Raw genomic sequence first — 5,773 nt, 5'->3', positions numbered from 1 at the left:
TCTATGGTCTGTTGACGACCGGATCTGGAAACCTTATATGTTTAGGATTCTAAACGTACGACTACGATATTAGAACTAGCATGTAAACGTTTCGGAGTGATAAGGATGATTTAAACGTCAATCCTAAGTAAAGGTCTAGATTCACCTTATTCGGTGTATAGATCAAGATGGCAAGGACCCGTAGCGGAAACGTGAATGCAAATGAGAATAGGAACCAACCCCTAGTGGTTCAGCAAATACCTGTTGTAGAAGAAGTTGCACCTGAGCCAGTCACGATGGCTAGAGTTCAAGCCATGATTCGGGCTATGCGAACTGAATAAAGGGAAGAAATGAGGAGGATGTCGAATAGGGACGAACCTACTATGCCCAATGAGCAACCCGAGCTGATTCCCGAGCAATCGGAGGAAGGGAACTACAGTCGCCAAGTGAGTCAAGTGGGGACTCAAGATGGCCTGGAGAGGAGAAACGACAAGGATGGGCGAATGTACAAGAATTTCTTGGGTGCGAAACCACCAAGTCTCTCAGGAAGCCCAAAGCCTGTTGAGATTATGGATTGGATCTCCGAGATGGAAATGGTGTTTGAGAGCTGCGACTGTAGCGAGAAACAGAAGAATGTCTTCGCCATAAGACAACTGAAAACTGGAGTCTTGAGCTGGTGGAAGCTATTGGCAGATACGATGCCACGAGGAGAAGCCTTAAGGATGTCATGGGAAGAGTTCTTGGAACAGTTGAAAATGCAGTACTGCTCGGAGATAGATCTGATAGACCTAAACAACGAGTTTCAGAACCTGAAGAAAGGGAAGATGAGTGTTGATGAGTATGCCACCGCATTCACCAAGAGGATGAAGCTATTCCCCTACTTGGTGCCTTCTAAACTCTCCAAGATTGATAGGTTTGCTAACGGACTACCCACTGACTTTGGCCCAATGGTCAAAATGGCAACTACCTTGAAAACAGCTGTTAGGGCAGCTAAGAACGTAGAGGCCCAGGTAAGAGAAAATGGTCTAGAAAAAGATAAGTCAGGAGAGAAGCGGAAGTTTGAAGGATCTTCAAGGTCCAAAAAGGAAAGCAAGACTACCCAAAGAGAGAGGGGGCTACAAAGCCATATGTGCCGCCAAAGCAAAAGGCGAGAACATTTCAAATGATTCTTGACGAAGCAGATGACAATGCGAAGATTCAGGAGTTAACGCTTGACATCCAAGGATCGAGTTATGGAGTAATCGTGTAGATAGTACCTCGCGATGTAGCCTGTTAGGGGCATAGTTTAGGGTGAACTTGAACACCTATGTAAACATTTTAAGGAATAATATAAAACGTTCGTTTTGATATTTGATGTGTTAAACTGTTATGTGATTTTCTTGTATGGTGACTTGGAAAACTGCGAGACAATACTTGGGACGGGTATGAGTAGGTGTGGATGGTAGTAGAGGCCTATACTACCGGAAGCACAGGACTCACACTTGGATCAGGGAAAGTCACAAGGTTACCAAGAAGCTAGTAATTGATTTCGTTTTATTCAAGTGTGTTGTTACCATCGTTTCGGTAATGACTAAGAAGATTGTTGATATTCCGACCCTAGTGGTCATATCGAATCGAGTCCGACTACGATGAGTATGTTGTGTGGTTCAGAGAACCAAGTTTGATGTAGCGTCCGACTTAAACCAAACGGTTGAAATCAAAGCGATCAATAGAAGTATCGCACTCGTTGTTAAAGAAGTTGGTGGCTAGAAATGCCTAATGTTAAAGTATGATTATATCACATTAGAACATGAAGGAAGGCATAGTCTGTTTTAGAATTTAACTCTAAGAGACCTAAGTCTAAGTGTTGCAACATACGATGATAGGTCATTAGAATATGATACATCGATCTATATTAGTAATAAAAGAACTTATCTCAAGTCCCTATCCAGCAGGGATCGAGATTGTGACTTGAAGGTCATAATTTGGAGTCTAACCTGAGGTAGAGAGCAGGTGCACGATCGAGTACACTTACAGTCAATGAGTTTAAAAGATAGAATTGAAGGAATGTAGAAGTTATAATTATTACCTAGGATGAAGAGATGACGTATGGAGTCATTATACGACCCTGTTTTGTTGATGATTCCGGGACGTAATCATCCTAAGGGGGAGATAATTGTAACGCCCGCAAATCTGGGCTAGTCAAATTAGAGGCAATAGGGGTCGAAAACAACTTTTCGACAAAAGATTATTTAGAATAAATAATCTTAACCAAGTTGTAGAGTATGTTACAAGGTTTTCGTACATATAAAGAACGCCGAAAACCGAGTTATAACGAAGAAGTTATGACCCGTTGAAGTTTCGCGACGGAACCGGCACGATACCGGGAAGCGTAAATAGTGAATTTACGATAGAGCGAGATTTAGCCTTAGCGATCTAAAAGAAAGTCGTAGAATATGTTAAACTAAGAACATCAATAAAAAGAACGCCCAAATCTGACTTCGTATGAGGAAGTTATGATTTTTCTAAGATTTAGCATAGCAGTGCACAGCCCGAAATCTGAATTTTAGATCGGTCGATTTTTAGCCGACGGGATCTAAATGAAAGTTGTAGTACTCGTAAATACCAACGCGTGGATATAAAGAACGTCGATAATAGAGCTCGTATGCAAAAGTTATGGACGAAGCTTAGTCCCTACTTTTCGAGCGCGGCGAATTCGATACAGTTTTGTAAATATGAGATAGAATGAGAATTAGCCAACGAGGTCTAAATGAGAGTTGAAGATCTCATTAATAGGAACTCAACGGTAAAAAGACAGACAAAAATGGAACTCGTATGCGAAAGTTATGGACGAAGCTTAGTCTCTACTTTTCGAGCGCGGCGAATTCGATACAGTTTCGTAAATCCGAGATAGAATGAGAATTAGCCAACGAGGTCTAAATGAAAGTTGAAGATCTCATTAATAGGAACTGAACGGTAAAAAGACAGACAAAAATGGAGCTCGTATGCGAAAGTTATGGACGAAGCTTAGTCCCTACTTTTCGAGTGCGGCGAATTTGATACAATTTTGTAAATCCGAGATAGAATGAGAATTAGCCAACGAGGTCTAAATGAAAGTTGAAGATCTCATTAATAGGAACTCAACGGTAAAAAGACAGACAAAAACGGAGCTCGTATGCAAAAGTTACGGACGAAGCTTAGAGACTACTTTACTATAAAACTCCTATAAATACAAGGGTGAACTCCTCATATTTTCTTCACACCATAAGCCTTTCTTTCTCTCTCTAACTTCTCTCTAGCCTCCCTAAACCCCTCCCAAGTCTACGGAACCTCCCTAGCACGAGAAGAAAGCCCCGGAGCGCCCGACGGCTCCGAGAAGAAAAGCTTTCGGCTTGGAAACGCTGCTCCAGCGAAGCCCGGTTGTTAATAAAAACTCGTTGTAAGTGACCTACGCCTATACTATATTTAATATAGATTTTATTTAATTATAGTAACATTATTAGGACCTTAAAATAATTATTTGGGCTATTATTATGAGTTATATTGAGTGTTATTTAACGCTTATATAATAGTAATAATAGCTAGACTATTAATTAGTCGTGGTTAACGTTAAAAACTAAACCCTAGTGGTATTGATACTAGGTTTTGTCGAGGAAAATTGTTTTGAGATAACGAAGTGCTGTCTGAGTTCGGAATCACCACCTAATCAGGTGAGTGCATGGTCTCTTTCATCTTACACATAAATATGAAGTATTTTAATATAAATTACGTGTTATGTGTGCATATTGTCTGAATACTTGTTGTCTATGCTGGTGAAAGATTTTTATACATGTTTTAAATGATGTAAACCGTATAAAGTATTTTATATCTACAAAATATGTTGGGTAAAACATGGGTAGATGAATGATGATGGATAAAAGCTGAAATAGAGGAACATTAGTAGTACGGACCTAGTGCCCTATAGGTATACATTGGCAGCAGTGGACCTAGTACCCTATAGATGAGCACTGGCAGCTGTGCCACAACCCGTAGATGATTTAGATCTACTGTAAACGTCCTAGCAGCTGCGCTCCAAGGATAGTATCGGCAGCTGCGCCTAATAAGGAGCCTTATGACCATGACAGTAGTGTTTAAAGGTCAATACCGGCAGAAGCGCCTCATAGAAAATGTCCTAATTCTGGCAGCTGAGCCTAAGTGACAATATTAGCAGCTGCGCTTGACCAATGTGTCATTGGCAACAATGGACTTCATGTTGTTTCCTTAGGATAATCCTTAGGAATGAATGAATGAGAAATAGCTGATTTTTAGGGTAGATCCTTAAGAATAAAGAAGATAATGGGGATGGGTAATTGGGTTGATTGTTTGATTGTTTAAACATAATAATTATATTATTGTGGGTTGAAAACCCTATGTACTCACCAGGTTTCCCAACCTGACCCACTCAGTTTATTTATATCACAGGTGTTGATATGAAGTGACATTACACTGAGAGATTTAAAGAGATGTAGATCACTAGTGTAAATAATTGTAAGTTCTGTTTATGCTTATGTTTCTGTATTAACGATGACATCCCAAACGTTTTAAAATGAAATAAATACGTTTCTTCGAAAATGTTTTAATAACGTATTTACCATGTTTTTCTGGGAACAAATTCCGCAACATTTTTATAAAATGAAGTACTCTGATTTTTATAAAGCATAAACAACATCGGTCTTTTTTGGCCGTGAAAATGGGGATGTCACACCGCCCATTTTACATGCTTATTCATGAATCATCTAGTAAGAGGCACCTAGAGACACATCACTTGTAAGAGCATTCGCATGTTTTGTTTTTCAAATACATTGTAATTTCTTTTAAAACTTGTTCAAACTTATTGTAAATTGTAATGTTTTTAATAGTATGATTGATGTTGTCTTTTAACTTTTTAATACTATGATTGGTGTTGTCTTTTAACTTTTGATGAGACCTCTCTACCATTGTGTCGTCGCCTTTCACCATAGTCTAACTGTTCGAATTTATTGTGCCAACCAATACCACGATACTATTGTTCGGTTGGTGGCAGCTGGTGTCCTCGATCAGTGGTGACAGTTGTTTTCTGAGTATTCAAGGCAACCGTTGTGTCGGTCGATGCTTTGGAGGTGCTGGAATTATGATCTTGCATGTTTCTTCCAAGATTAGGTCTGATCGAGCGGTGTAGAAATTTGGCAGAGGGGTGGATTGTTGGATCAAAGTGGCGAGGCTTTCATATTTATCTCTAAGGTCGTTTATTAATTGATGGATGGTAGGGTTCAAAATATTCCATGGATTATGACAATGGCCCCCCTTGATGATATGTAGGTTATTGACCCAAGATTTGTTTTATTCCCTATATAAAGTCATGTATTATTCATTATCAGGGTTAAGAGTAAGGCAAGATGTAGCCGCCAATCATAATGAGGTTTCTTAGGTAGAATAGATTTACTTTAATCTTTTCTTATAGTGTAATTTCCTCATGTTCTTGAATAAAATATTTTTTTTATCCGTCACATCTTCATTATTGTGTTCGTTCTTATATTCCGCATTATAATCATCAAATCGTTCTTGAGGTTTGACCCACAATGATCAGGCGATCATTAGAAACGAGTTCATCAACATTGGTGAGTTGATCCTACATGGTTTTGAATTTTTGACAATAAGCAAAAACATTAGAGAAACATTCCAGTTTGACATTGTTGAACTTGTTTTCTAGGTACAATTCCCTTGAATGTTTGTTTTCAATAAAGATGTTTTCCAACGATTTCCAAGTTTTTTCGACTGTAGTGTTACATTTTAGAAT

At 39.0% G+C, this 5,773-nt stretch overlaps 1 long non-coding RNA gene across 1 annotated transcript; it reads left to right on the top strand.

Annotated features, from left to right (window-relative positions):
- Positions 1 to 3,209: 3,209 nt before the first annotated feature.
- Positions 3,210 to 5,466, top strand: LOC128127005 (uncharacterized). Its single transcript, XR_008224994.1, has 4 exons — positions 3,210 to 3,397; positions 3,601 to 3,668; positions 4,420 to 4,485; positions 5,021 to 5,466. It is a non-coding gene; the product is annotated as an uncharacterized LOC128127005 (long non-coding RNA).
- Positions 5,467 to 5,773: the final 307 nt, after the last annotated feature.

The sequence above is a fragment of the Lactuca sativa genome, chromosome 7 (assembly GCF_002870075.4).
Source record: "Lactuca sativa cultivar Salinas chromosome 7, Lsat_Salinas_v11, whole genome shotgun sequence".
NCBI classification, from domain to species: Eukaryota; Viridiplantae; Streptophyta; class Magnoliopsida; order Asterales; family Asteraceae; genus Lactuca; species Lactuca sativa.
The sequence above is the reverse complement of the archived record's forward strand: the minus strand, read 5'-3'. Positions and strand labels throughout refer to the sequence as shown.